At 37.6% G+C, this 15,383-nt stretch overlaps 1 pseudogene; it reads left to right on the forward strand.

Moving 5' to 3' along the window:
• Positions 1–14,602, forward strand: part of LOC116742968 — a 56,079-nt pseudogene extending 41,477 nt beyond the window's left edge.
• The last annotated feature ends 781 nt before the right edge of the window (positions 14,603–15,383 follow it).

Here is a 15,383-nt window from a genome sequence, read left to right on the forward strand (position 1 = left end):
ATCTGATGTATCCTAAAAATAACATTTGGTTAGACAGTTCTCCCAAAACAACAGTAGAAAAGAATGTACATAAGGAGGACACTGAGAAATCATGTAAAAAGAAATAACAAGATAAATTTAACCTCAGATATAAGGAAATAACTTAGTTAAATATAGCATTTAAAAAGTCTCAGAATTTCCATATAACTAAATGTAAAAAAAATGAAATTTTGAATGAAGCAAAACATAAATTGGTCTCTATGCAACATAGATTTTTTTAACTTAGAAATAAGGATTTGGACATTATGGTCGGAACTTCACCGGATTTGTCCTTTGAAGAAAATCCAGGGCTAAGTTAGGAGAACACATAATTTTGGACATCTATTCTTGCCCTACCTCTGTATTCTAATCAAATAGATCTCTTTGCCCAAAAGATATTACCACCTTAACCTGAACTCCTACTGGCTGGAAAGATTTTTGGCAGTTTCGTCTGTTAATTTATTTATAATTTTAGAATGTTGAACCAAAGTCAAGTAATTCCTTAATTGCATAGCTTTTAGCAAAATATGACTTTTACCAGATATCCGGTGAGCTAAATTTTGCTAATAATATTTCGGAAAGGAATTTCTGATGTTCATCACAAATGCAAGATTAGCTTTTCCATCTGTTGAAATGTTCTTTACTATAGTGAAAATTTTTTTTTCAAATCTTTCCTTAACATTTTATACAGATGAAATCCATGCTGCTTGCTCCTTCAGGTTATCTCTGATAGTACTTTGGGTATTTCAAGTGTTAACCTGTAAAGTAAAATAATAGAATTTATCAACAGGCAGTATAGATGATGGAACTACTTCCACTGAAATGGCTTTCAGAAACTGCTTCAGCACATTTTATTAAGGGATAAATAGTCCATATATACTGAATGCTATAAAGAAATAAGAGTTATGGGTATCAGGAGGAAGAGCCTTATATTAAAACACTGTAATGTGTTATATACAAATAAAACAGCATTTAAAGCCCTTATGTGTTAGCTTAAAAAACTTATTCTTCCAGTATAAAGTAACTATAATTCTGTCTGTAATAGAAGGCTGTTTAAATACCTTACAGGTAAATTACTTCAGTTATTGAATTGAAGCACTTGTGAAAACTTGAATTTAAGATGACTGTTTTTTCATAATTCAGTTTTTTTGTTTTAACATAATTTTATTATGATTGTACCACACTCACCAGAATTTGATGTCTCTGATATTTTTAATCCATTATTTGGTATGGGTTAAATGTTTTAATATGCATGTTGATAATGGCTAATGATCCTACCCAGTGTTTCAAATCTTGTTGGTTATTTAGATATTACTCTTGTGAAGTGTTTGTTCATGTGCTCTAATTTTCTATTGGTTTTCTGCTTTTAATAATGGGTTTTAAAACGTCATATTAATAAATTACTCTGCAAAACAGATATAATTATAACAAAGTTGTAGATATCTGTGGAATTTTTAGCAATGTCCTATTGCAAAATTATGTTTTCAAGATACTAATGAGTGGGATTTATCCTTTTTGAATGGAGTTTGGATTGAAAGTATGATAATAACTAAAAAGAAAGCCAGATATTGATTATTACCAAGACTTTCTGGTTGTCTGAGATGAAATGGATCTGTTAATGATTTACACAATATCCCACTATTATTGAAAATAAAATAAATTGTGGTTGATTTAAAAAAAACTAATTCAATTTGCAAATTACTGTTACTTGCAACATTTACTTTGAATTTCCACAAAACATGATAAATAAGCATCGGATTTAAATCAGGTGTGACTTAATCATCGTTTTATTTTAATTTTTTAAAACTTAATTTTCTAGAGCAGCTTTTGATTTGCAGCAGAATTGAGAGGAAAGTGCAGTGATTCCTCATATACTTCCTGACAAACACATGCACACCCTCCCCCACTATGAACCATGCCACCCCCTTCCCGGAGTGGTGCAGTTATTACAGTTGAATAACCTATATTGCCACATTAGAATCACACAAAGTTCATGGTTTACATAGGGTTCACTCTTAGTGTTGTACATTTTATGAGTTTGGAAAGATGTACAATGACATGTATACATCATTACAGTATCATACAGCATATTTTCACAGCCCTAAAAATCCTCTTTGTCCTTTGTTAACTAAGGTAGTACTATTCCATTTAGAATTTTTCAAGATAAATCTTTAGCAAAGTATCTAATCTGATCCAATCTTTAGTTTAAATATAACACTTACATCTATTTAATCTCCTTCTACATAACAGAGTCTATGTGGAGTTCAGCTACTACATACTTTATAAAGAAATCATTTAAAAGTGTGTCTGGGGGTGGGTGGGTGTGTTAATAAAACAAATGTTCTGCAGGTGTATTGTGGTGTATACAGTATTTGATACTGTTTTAAAATGATCACCCTCCATAATATCACCCTAAATCCTTTGCCTTTGAAATATAATAAATTGATAGCCATATTATAGTTGGGTAGACATTATTCACTTATAATAATTTCAAAACACAGTCAAGTTTTGATAGAATTTTAAAAATTATAAATGATACTTGTTAAACATAAACTTGTTTTTAAAATATTTTATCATTTTTCCTGCCTTATATGTGTGTTGGATTAAAATTATAAATGGAGCGTTTATCTAGTTAAGAGATTATATACATATATACACACGGACACCCACATACACACACTTTAACTGTATCATATGTTGACTTTCTTCTGCTAACATTGACATTTTATCAAGGTCTCTGTAACATTTATCTTAACCTAACAAATGACTTCTGTGACTCTCGCTTGCTTATTAAAATGTTAAAATTAAACATAAAAGTGAAAGAACTTTCCGTCTTCTCATATTTTGCCTGGTAAAATGACACTAGAAGAATATTATACCTTAGAGGCATTAATATATATTTAATAATTTAAAAAATATAATTTTAACACAACTTTGCAGAATATTTCAGGTTATCACACATTTAGGTAAGTTTGTTATCTTCTGTATTTGAACAAAAACTTTTTTTCTTTAATGTAATTGTGGAACATTTTTAATATATTTTAGTTTCCTCTGTAATTTATGTAAGTTGTTCTTCAGATTTAAATAAGAACATATATAAAAATATAATGAGTACAAAAATTAATTTCCCCATCTTCTGTTGAGGTTGAAATGTGAGCTTTATTTGTAAATAGCTATATTTAGCAATATAACTTCTTTGTACTAATAGCAAAAAACAAAGCACGTATTAGCTCCAGAAACCATAAATCCAGTATGAGGGACATGAGTGAGAAAATAAACATAAATGGAAGTAATGTTTATACCATTTTTCATAATGCAGGGGCTGATATCTTTGAAACTACTTTGTGAGTAATGCGTTTCAATTCCCTATACATAGTTCAAAACCTCTAAAAACACAATTTTAGAGTAGGCCCTGAACCAAGATGGCAGAGTAGAAGGACATGCTCTCACTCCCTTTTGTGCGAACACCAGAATCACAACTAGCTGCTGGACAGTCATCGACAGGAAGACACTGGAACTCACCAAAAAAGATACCCCACATCCAAAGACAAAGGAGAAGCCACAGTGAGATGGTAGGAGGGGCGCAATCACAGTAAAATCAAATCCCATAACCGGTGGGTGGGTGACTCACAGACTGGAGAACACTTATACCACAGAAGTCCACCCACTGGAGTGAAGGTTCTGAGCCCTACATCAGGCTTCCCAACCTGGGGGTCCAGCAACGGGAGGAGGAATTCCTAGAGAATAAGACTTTGAAGCATAGTGGGAATTGATTGCAGGGCTTCGACAGGACTGGGGGAAACAGAGACTCCACTCTTGGAGGGCACACACAAAGTAGTGTGCGCATCAGGACCCAGGGGAAGGAGCAGTGGCCCCAGGGGAGACTGAACCAGACCTACCTGCTAGTGTTGGAGGGTCTCCTGCAGAGGCAGGGGGTTGGCTGTGGCTCACCATGGGGCCAAGGACACTGGCAGCAGAAGTTCTGGAAGTACTCCTTGGCGTGAGCCCTCCCAGAGTCTGCCATTAGCCCCACCAAAGAGCCCAGGTAGTCTCCAGTGTTGGGTTGCCTCAGGCCAAACAACCAACAGAGAGGGAACACAGCCCCACCCATTAGCAGTCAAGAGGATTAAAGTTTTACTAAGCTCTGCCCACCAGAGCAACAGATTTCACCACCACCAGTCCCTCCCATCAGGAAACTTGCACAAGCCTATTAGATAGCCTCAACCACCAGAGGGCAGACAGCAGAAGCGAGAAGAATTACAATCCTGCAGCCTGTGAGATGAAAACTGCATTCACAGAAAGATAGACAAGATGAAAAAGCAGAGGGCTATGTACCAGATGAAGGAACAAGATAAAAGCCCAGAAAAATAACTAAATGAAGTGGAGATAGGCAACCTTCCAGCAAAAGAATTCAGAATAATAATAGTGAAGATGATCCAGGACCTCAGAAAATATTGGAGGCAAAGATTGAGAAGATGCAAGAAATGTTGAACAAAGACCTAGAAGAATTAAAGAACAAACAAACAGAGATGAACAATACAATAACTGAAATGAAAACTACACTAGAAGGGATCAATAGCAGAATAACTGAGGCAGAATAACGGATAAGTGACCTGGAAGACAGAATGGTGGAATTCACTGCTGCAGAACAGACTAAAGAAAAAAGAATGAAAAGAAATGAAGAGAGCATAAGAGACCTCTGGGAAAACATTAAATGCTACAACATTTGCATTATACGGATCCCAGAAGAAGAAGAAGAGAGAGAAAGGACTCGAGAAAATATTTGAAGAGATTATAGTCAAAAACTTCCCTAACATAGGAAAGGAAATAGCCACCCAATTCCAGGAAGCACAGAGAGTCCCATACAGGATAAACCCAAGGAGAAACAGCAGAGACACATAGTAATCAAATTGGCAAAAATTAAAGACAAAGAAAAATTATTGAAAGCAGCAAGGGAAAAACGACAAATAACATACAAGGGAAGTCCCATAAGGTTAACAGCTGATTTCTCAGCAGAAACTCTACAAGCCAGAAGGGAATGGCACGATATACTTAAAGTGATGAAAGGGAAGAACCTACAACCAAGATTACTCTACCTGGCAAGGATCTCATTCAGATTCAGTGGAGAACTCAGAAGGTTTACAGACAAGCAAAAGCTAAGAGAATTCAGCACCACCAAACCAGCTCTACAACAAATGCTAAAGGAACTTCTCTAAGTGGGAAACACAAGAGAAGAAAAGGACCTAAAAAAACAAACCCAAAACAATTAAGAAAATGGTCATAGAACCATATATATGGATAATTACCTTAAACGTGAATGGACTAAATGCTCCAACCAAAAGACACAGGCTTGCTGAATGGATACAAAAACAAGACCCATCTATATGCTGTCTACAAGAGACCCACTTCAGACCTAGGGACACATAAAGACTGAAAGCAAGGGGATAGAAAAAGGTATTCCAGGCAAATGAAAACCAAATGAAAGCTGGAGTAGCAAAACTCATACCAGATATAAAAGACTTTAGAATAAAGAATGTTAAAAGAGACAAGGAAGGACAATACATAAGGATCAAGGGTTCAATCCAAGAAGAAGATATAACAATTATAAATATATATGCACCCAACTTAGGAGCACCTCAATACATAAGGCAACTACTAACAGCTATAAAAGAGGAAATTGACAGTAACACAATAATAGTAGGGGACTTTAACACCTCACTTACACCAATGGACAGATCATCCAAAATGAAAATAAGGAAACAGAAGCTTTAAATGACACAACAGACGAGATAGATTTAATTGATATTTATAGGACATTCCATCCAAAAACAGCAGATTACACTTTCTTCTCAAGTGCGCACAGATCACTCTCCAGGATAGAGCATATCTTAGGTCACAAATCAAGCCTCAGTAAATTTAAGAAAATTGAAATCATATCAAGTATCTTTTCTGACCACAGCTCTGTGAGATTAGAAATGAATTACAAGGGAAAAAACGTAAAAAACACAAACAAATTGAGGCTAAACAATACGTTACTAAATAACCAAGAAGTCACTGAAGAAATCAAAGAGGAAATCAAAAAACACCTAGAGACAAATGACAATGAAAACATGACGATCCATAACCTATGGGATGCAGCAAAAGCAGTTTTAAGAGGGAAGTTTATAGCTATACAAGCCTACCTCAAGAAACAAGAAAAATCTCAAGTAAACAATCTAACCTTACACCTAAAGGAACTAGAGGAAGAAGAACAAACAAAACGCAAAGTTAGCAGAAGGAAAGAAATCATAAATATCAGAGCAGAAGTAAGTGAAAGAGAAACAGAGAAAACAATAGCACAGATCAATAAAGCTAAAAGCTGGTTCTTTGAGAAGATAAACAAAATTGATAAACCATTAGCCAGACTCATCAAGAAAAAGAGGGAGAGGACTCAAATCAATAAAATTAAAAATAAAAACGGAGAAGTTACAACAGACACCGCAGAAATGCAAAGCATCCTAAGAGACTACAACAAGCAACTCTATGCCAATAAAATGGACAACCTGGAAGAAACAGACAAATTCTTAGAAATGTATAACCTTCCAAGACTGAAGCAGGAAGAAATAGAAAATATAAACAGACCAATCACAAGTAATTAAATTGAAACTGTGATTAAGAATCTTCCAACAAAGAAAAATCCAGGACCAGATGGCTTCACAGGTGAATTCCATCAAACATTTAGAGAAGAGCTAACACCCATCCTTCTCAAACTCATCCTTGCAGAGGAAGGAGCACTCCCAAACTCATTCTATGAGGCTACCATCACCCTGATACCAAAACCAGACAAAGATACTACAAAAAAAGAAAATTACAGACCAGTATCACTGATGAATACACATGCAAAAATCCTCAACAAAATTGTAGCAAACAGAATCCAACAACACATTAAAAGCACCATACATGATGATCAAGTGGGATTTATCCCAGGGATGCAAGGATTCTTCAATATATGCAAATCAGTCAATGTGATGCACCATATTAACAAACTGAAGAGTAAAAACCATATGATCATCCCAAGAGATATAGAAAAAGCTTTTGACAAAATTCAACACCCATTTTTGATAAAACCTCTCAAGAAAGTCGGCATAGAGCGTACTAACCTCAACATAATAAAGGGCATATACTACAAATCCACAGCAAATACCATTCTCAATGGTGAAAAATTGAAAGCTTTTCCTCTAAGATGAGGAGCAAGACAAGGATGTCCACTCGCACCACTATTATTCAGCATAGTTTTGGAAGTCCTAGCCACGACAATCAGAGAAGAAAAAGAAATAAAAGGAATACAGATTGGAAAAGAAGAAGTAAAACTGTCACTGTTTGCAGATGACATGATACTACACATAGAGAATCCTAAAGATGCCACCAGAAAACCACTAGAGCTAATCAGTGAATTTGGTACAGTAGCAGGATACAAAGTAGTGCACAGAAATCTCTTGCATTCCTATACACTAATGATGAAAAATCTGAAAGAGAAATTAAGGAAACACTCCCATTTACCACTGCAACAAAAAGAATAAAATACCTAGGAATAAACCTACCTAGGGAGACAAAAGACCTGTATGCAGAAAAGTATAAGACACTGATGAAAGAAATGAAACCAACAGATAGATATACCATGTTCTTGGATTGGAAGAATTAATATTGTGAAAGTGACTATACTACCCAAAGCAATCTACAGATTCAGTTCAATCCCTATCAAATTACCAATGGCATTTTTTACGGAACTAGAGCAAAAAATCTTAAAATTTGTGTGGAGACACAAAAGACCCTGAATAGCCAAAGCAGTCTTGAGGGGAAAAAAATGGAGCTGGAAGAATCAGACTCCCTGACTTCAGACTATTCTGCAAAGGTACAGTAATCAAGACAATATGGTACTGGCACAAACACAGAAACATAGATCAATGGAACAAGACACAAAGCCCAGAGATAAACCCACGCACCTATGGGCAACTAATCTCTATGACAAAGGAGGCAAGGATATACAGTGGAGAAAAGATAGTCTCTTCAATAAGTGGTACTGGGAAAACTGGACAGCTACGTGTAAAAGAATGAAATTAGAACACTTCCTAACACCATACACAAAAATAAACTCAAAATGGATTAGAGATGTAAATGTAAGACCGGACGCTATAAAACTGTTAGAGGAAAACATTGGAAGAACACTCTTTGACATAAATTACAGCAAGATCTTTTTTTTTTTTTTTTGCCGTATGCGGGCCTCTCACCGTTGTGGCCTCTCCCACTGTGGAGCACAGGCTCCGGATGCGCAGGCTCAGCGGCCATGGCTCACGGGCCCAGCCACTCCACGGCATGTGAGATCTTCCCAGACCGGGGCATGAACCCGCATCCCCTGCATCAGCAGGCGGACTCTCAACCACTGCGCCACCAGGGAAGCCCAGCAAAATCTTTTTTGGTCCACCTCCTAGAGTAATGGAAGTAAAAACAAAAATAAACAAATGGGACCTAATGAAACTTCAAAGCTTTTGCACAGCAAAGGAAATAATAAACAAGATGAAAAGACAACCCTCAGAATAGAAGAAAATATTTGCAAATGAATCAATGGACAAAGGATTAATCTCCAAAATATATAAACAGCTCATGCAGCTCAATATTAAGAAAACAAACAACCCAATCCAAAAATGGGCAGAAGAGCTAAATAGACATTTCTCCAAAGAAGACATACAGATGGCCAAGCAGTACATGAAAAGCTGCTCAACATCACTAATTATTAGAGAAATGCATATCAAAACTACAATGAGGTATCACCTCACACCAGTTAGAATGGGCATCATCAGACAATCTACAAACAACAAATGCTGGAGAGGGTGTGGAGAAGAGGGAACCCTCTTGCCCTGTTGGTGGGAATGTAAATTTATACAGCCACTATGGAGAACAGTATGGAGGTTCCTTATAGAACTAAAAATAGAGTTACCATGTGATCCAGGAATCCCACTACTGGGCATATACCCAGAGAAAACCATAATTCAAAAAGACACATGCACACCAATATTCATTGCAGCACTATTTACAATAACCAGGTCATGGAAGCAACCTAAATGCCCATCAACAGACGAATGGATAAAGAAGTTGTGGTACTTATATAGAATGGAATATTACTCAGCCATAAAAAAGAATGAAATTTGGTCATTTGTAGAGACGTGGATGGATGTAGAGACCGTCATACAGAGTGAAGTAAGTCAGAAAGAGAAAAACAAATATCATATATTAACGTATATATGTGGAACCTAGAAAAATGGTATAGGTGAACTAGTTTGCAGGGCAGAAGTTGAGACACAGATGTATAGAACAAATGTATGGACACCAAGGGGGGAAAGCGGCAGAGGGTGGTGGTGGTGGTGTGATGAATTGGGCGATTGGGATTGACATGTATACACTGATGTGTATAAAATTGATGACTAATAAGAACCTGCTGTATAAAAAAATTAAATAAAATTCAAAAATAAAGACAAAACAAAAATACAATTTTATTCCATTATCTTTAAATCTTATAAATAGTGCAATGATGTGGAATTGGAAAATTTATTTCATACTACAATGCTGATGTGCCTAGAAAGCATAATAGTTAATCTCTAATTAATTTGGTCTGACTCAATAGCATGTATGCATGGATGAGGGAGAAAAGTAACTTTCTGTTATATAAAGTTTGAAAATTGTATGATACCTTAGTTTTTTGTAGTCCTTTTAAATAATGTTTGGTGTCTATTAGATAAAATTTTCTAGTTACTCAGCATCCCTTTCCTCTTTCTACTTCTATAATTTCAATGGCAAAGCCCTTGGAGAATATACATTATCTGTAGTGACCATGTGACTTATTGTTCAGAATGGAATACTTTGACAGTAAAGAGTTGCTATTAATAATAATCACATCCAGACAGTCAGCATAGGCTGGGACACTCTTTGATATACATAGCTCAGCTTCTCTTCTTGGTGAAAACAAACCTTAAATCCCACAAAATTTTCCATCTGACTCACTACAATAATCCCACTTGTGTTTTTTGCTCAGCATTTTTATTCACAGCTATATTTTAGTTCTTAATTCTAAGCCTACAGGTTCTGAAAGGCTCATGACTCATACCTAAGCACACTGCCAAGGTTCTGTGGTGATATCTGTGTACTAGATTATTATATAGAAGCCTTCTAGATATCCACTTTCCTCAATCTAATTTAGAGAGCCAGGTGAGTCACTATCTCTCCTATCTCTGCCGTTGTAGAATCTTGCCTGATATAACATATATCCCCCTCTTTATGTTAAAGACTATATAGGTGGAAAATGGGACTCTTTCAAATGTGATTCTCTCTCTCTCTCTCTTTACTTTTTTCCTTCTCACCCCTCAAATATCACTGGGTCAGAAAAGGACTAAATCTCATTCTACCATAATCAGAGATGATGAAACCTGTGGATGATGCTTACCCTCCACCACACAGGACAATGTACTTATGTGTTTCCTTTAGGTGCATTATTGACATTCTAATGGGAATGTTGGTAGAAAATTAGAAAATCCTCTCTCATAATAACATCTTGATTAACACAGTTATCCTCCCCACAATGTATAATGCTTTTTATATTAGAACATGAATATTATCTCTTTATTCAATGTATATCCCTCGATAGTACATCTCAGTCTCCATATTCCTTTTAGAATTTATCTTACTCTTCTCTGAGATGAAAATTTTAGGTAAGGTAGGCAAAAAGAAAAGCAAATTTATAATAAATAATCTTGTATTAATAAGATACGTAACTTTTTAACTTTTGCAGAGAGTAAACAAAACTAATTTAAGCTGCAGAGGAAGTATATTTGTCGTGTAGTACATGTTTAAAGAAAGGAAGATAATTCCCATATTTTTTCACAATAATTCCATATTTTCCATAATAATTTCACAAATCATTTACATAATTTATGAGTATTTTCCTAAAATGTAAAATGAATGTAATTTCATAATATACAAGATATTTCCTGACATTTGATAATGTACAAAAGGAATATACTTTCCAGAATTTTGTTCCTCATTGCATTATTTTAAGAAGAAATCCACATTCCAGTTAAATCCATTTTTAAAAAAACAAGTCAGTACAGTACTAGCAACTCTAGTTTTCACTCTTGCCAAGAAATTTTGTCATTGGTTTCAAGAGAAGCTTAAAAATGATATTGAATGAACTTTTAAATCTGCTGCTTTCCAAATTAATCTTTCTTGGAAATTATGTTCTGGAAATTATGTTTTGGTGGATCTGTTTTACACAGAAACAAATGAACAGTCAATGTTAGTGGCAGTAGAAAGTATCATCAGTAGTAGAAGATCAAGATATTTAAAATATTTATGCACTTTCAAAATTTTAATCCTTCCTGAGTAGATTAAGTTTTTTTGATTAAGTACACAATAAATGTTAATGTTGATAATGATGAAAATTTTCAGCTTAAAAAATAGTGTCCATATAAAGATAGCACAAAAGTGATTAAGTGTCAAAGAGAAGTGGATAATCTTTGTTGATAAAACAGCCAAATTTTAAGTTATATTCTGGACATTTATTTTGTTTAAGGTGTCATTTAATTTTCAGAATAAGTATTTTTGGAAAATAAATTGTGTGTTGTTTTGCAATATGACACTTGCCAACTCTCTGCATTACTACTCATATATACCTTGCCATGTGATTAATGGGGAAAATATCATATAACCAGGTTTGGAAGAATATAATGCTGTTAAATTTCTAGTATATGCCACAGATGCTCCTGCTCCTTCACAAACAAAATACTTGCCTTTAATTCACTGTATATCTTCATCAAGAGTAGTCCTTTCAAGAAGGAGGAGAGAATCAAGATGGTGGAGTAGGAAGAACCTCAGCTCACCTCCTCCCGTAGACACACAAAAACTATGCTATGTATAGAAGTTTTTCTAAGAACAACCTGAAGACTAGAAGAATGCCTCTTTTACAGCTAAAGATATAAAGAAAAATCCAAATTGAGATGGCTAGGAGGGGCAGAGATGCAGTCTAGTCAGGACCCACATCCCTGGCACAGTGACCCACAGTGGGAGGGGATATCACAAACTCAGAGGTCCTCCCTAAGGAGCAAAGGGTTTGAGCTCTACATCAGGCAGCCCAGCCCTGGGGACCTGCACCTGGAAGGTGATCCCATATAATGTCTGGCTTTGAAAACCACCGAGGCTTATGGCTGGGAGAGCTGGAGGGCTATAGCAAACAGACTCTGCTCTTAAATGGATTGTGCACAAACTCACTCACTCTGAGTTCCGGCAAAGAGACCTATGTTTGAAAAGTGCCTGGGCTATATGTGAAGGAGATTCATTGACAAACTTTAGGGTGAGTCCCAAAGGATCAGGGATCTATTGGAACTTTATCAAGGTACCAAACCAGTGGTAGATGCCATTTTTCTAATTCTCCTTTTACCTAGCTGACCAGGCGCTGGTGGGCATTATTTCTGACATTTGCTAACTACCCTGCTAGTATTTCCTTCCCTGTCCTAGCAGTCCCCTGAGGACCCACCCTGTCCAATCCATCCACCCTGGTCAGTGCCTTTCCAAAGCAAGCCCTACCCCACCACACCTGGCAGGCAGCCTCAGGTGGGTCTGGCATGCCTCCCCCACAAAATGGCTCCTGTGCCAGGGGACCAACCCCATAAAACCACCATACCTACAGCTGTTGCAGTCAGGCCCTGAATCCAGCCTCACTGGGGCAGCAGTCATGACCAGGCCTTGCAAACAGCTGGGCCAGGGAACAGCCGCACCAATCAGTACACCAGTAGCAAACATGACCCCACCACAACAGGAGGACTCAAACAGCCCACAGAAGGAATACTCATGAAGTGCCCGGCTCTGGTGACCATAGGGGATTGCTCTTCTGGGCCTCACAGGAAACCTACAATGGACCACTCCTTCAAGACCAGGAGATATATCTGATCTACCTAATACATAGAGATAAACACAGAGAATTAGCAAAATGAGGAGACAAAGGAATATGTTCCAAAAGAAAGAAAAAGACAAAACCTCAGAAAAAGAACTAAACTAAATGGAGATAAGAAATCTACCTGGTAAAGAGTTCAGGTAATAATAATAAAGTTGCTTACCAAACTCAGGAGAAGAATTGAAGAAGTCACTGAGAACTTGATAAAACTATATATATATATATATATATATATATAAAACAAGAGCTGAAGATTACAGTAACTAAAATTAAAAATACACTATAGGGCTTCCCTGGTGGCGCAGTGGTTGAGAGTCCGCCTGCCGATGCAGGGGACACGGGTTCGTGCCCCGGTCTGGGAAGATCCCAGGTGCCGCGGAGCGGCTGGGCCCGTGAGCCATGGCTGCTGAACCTGCGCATCCGGAGCCTGTGCTCCATGGCGGGAGAGGCCACAGCGGTGAGAGGCCCGCGTACCACACAAAAAAATTCAGAGGCAACTACAAGCACAGCAAAGAAAAGGACCTGGAGCGGGAAAGGGCGAAAGAATGAAAAGGGAGAGATTGGAGGGGGAGAGGTTAGAAAGGGGAGGGCTGGAGAGGGAGTGACTAGAACAGGAGCAGCTGGAGAGAGAGAGACAAGAAAGAGAAGTTCAGGATTGCCTGGGGTGGGAGAGACAAGAGTGGAGAGACTGGACAGAGAAAGGCAAGAACGAAAGCGGCAAGAGCAACTAGAAAGCGAGCGAGAGCGAAGAATGTCAAACGCTGCTGCCCCTGCCTCTGTGGAGACTCCTCTAAGCTCTGTGCTGGGAGTCTCCTCTGCTGCTGAGCCAGGCTTGCATTGACTTGGGACCACCGGCACCTCCACCCCCTCCTCCACTCCCACCAGGTCCTGCCCAGGCATCAGCCACACTCCCTCCTCCCCCAGGACTCCCTCCATCCCATCCACTTCCATCCTCAGGGCCTCCGCCTCCTCTACCGCCTTCTTCCTAATCAGGTACCCCCTCCTCCTCCACCACCCCCTGCTTCTCCCCTCCCTGCATCTGGATCTCTTGGGGATCCATGTTTGAAGACAGTCACCCTTTAACTGGACTTGCAGCTGCAATTTCTGGATCAAAACTTAGGAAAATGTCATGGATGGAGGATTCCTGTTTCCCAAGCGGAGAGATCACTGGTGTGAATTTGGCCTCATCTAAAAAATACAGGTAGTGGAAAAGGACCCCTTCCGTTAGGGGTGGTGGGTTAATGGAAGAAATGAGCACCCTGCTGGCTAGGAGGAAGAGAATTGCTAAAAAGTGATCAACAATTGGAACAGAACGAAAAGAAGACGAAAATGAAGATTCAGCCTGTAACTTCTAAGGCCTCTTCAACAAGTACACCTGAACCAACAAGAAAACCTTGGGAAAGAACAAATACAATGAATGGCAGCAAGTCACCTGTTATTTACAAACCAAAATCTGCACCCTCATCACAGTCCAGTGTCAACGGAGTCCAGACAGAAGGACTGGACTATGACAGGCTGAAGCCAAACACTTTAGAAGAAATGAGAAAAGAAGTAACTAAGCTACAAGAAGAGCTCATCGATGCAATCAGGCAGGAACTGACCAAGTGAAATATCACATAGAGAAACAAACTAAGAAGAGATAGGACTTTAATCTGGAGAAAGAAAAAAAAAAAAAAAACCTGCAAAGAACAACTGTTAACAACAACAAAACCCCTACATTCTGTGAGCTGTAAAAAGAAAATGGAGACAAACAGAACGAGGGAAAAGACAACATACTTTGAAAGTCTTGAGACATTACTACTCTGGCAATAAGCTAGTACCCTCCCAGTTTGATGCTTTTTTCTGACCTTTACAACAGGGTGGAAGAGAGTTGTATAGGAGTTCCTGTATCAGTTATGCAGAAAATACTAAACCAGTCAGGCAAGGACACCGTGCCTTGAAATATTTTCATGTCAACAGAAAATCACACATTTTCCACAATCCATTGCTAAAATAAAGAGGAGAAAGACTTTGAGAAGTTTTTTTCAGAGAATGCTGATGAAGAATTTAGCAAGTTATGCTATTGTATTGTAAATGTTTCTCTCAGGTTTGTCTTCCTATCACATTTGATGTCCCATGAATAATTGAGATCAGCCCTATGTAGGTTAAGACCATAAAATGTGGAACAGTTGGAATTGTATGTGCTTTCAAAGAGTGATATTTATAAGAAAGTGTCCTAAAAATGATTTGCCCAGAGTGAGGAATTCTAGAATGATAGGAAGTCTCTCGAGTTTAGCCTTAAAGCAATTTTGTAGATTCGAACATAAATTCATCCAGAATTTAAAGGTTTAGATGCCTTCCTAAATTATTAGTGATTTACCAAATCTATGATTCCTACATAACACAAACC

This window comes from Phocoena sinus, chromosome 18 (genome assembly GCF_008692025.1).
Source record: "Phocoena sinus isolate mPhoSin1 chromosome 18, mPhoSin1.pri, whole genome shotgun sequence".
Classification (NCBI taxonomy): Eukaryota; Metazoa; Chordata; class Mammalia; order Artiodactyla; family Phocoenidae; genus Phocoena; species Phocoena sinus.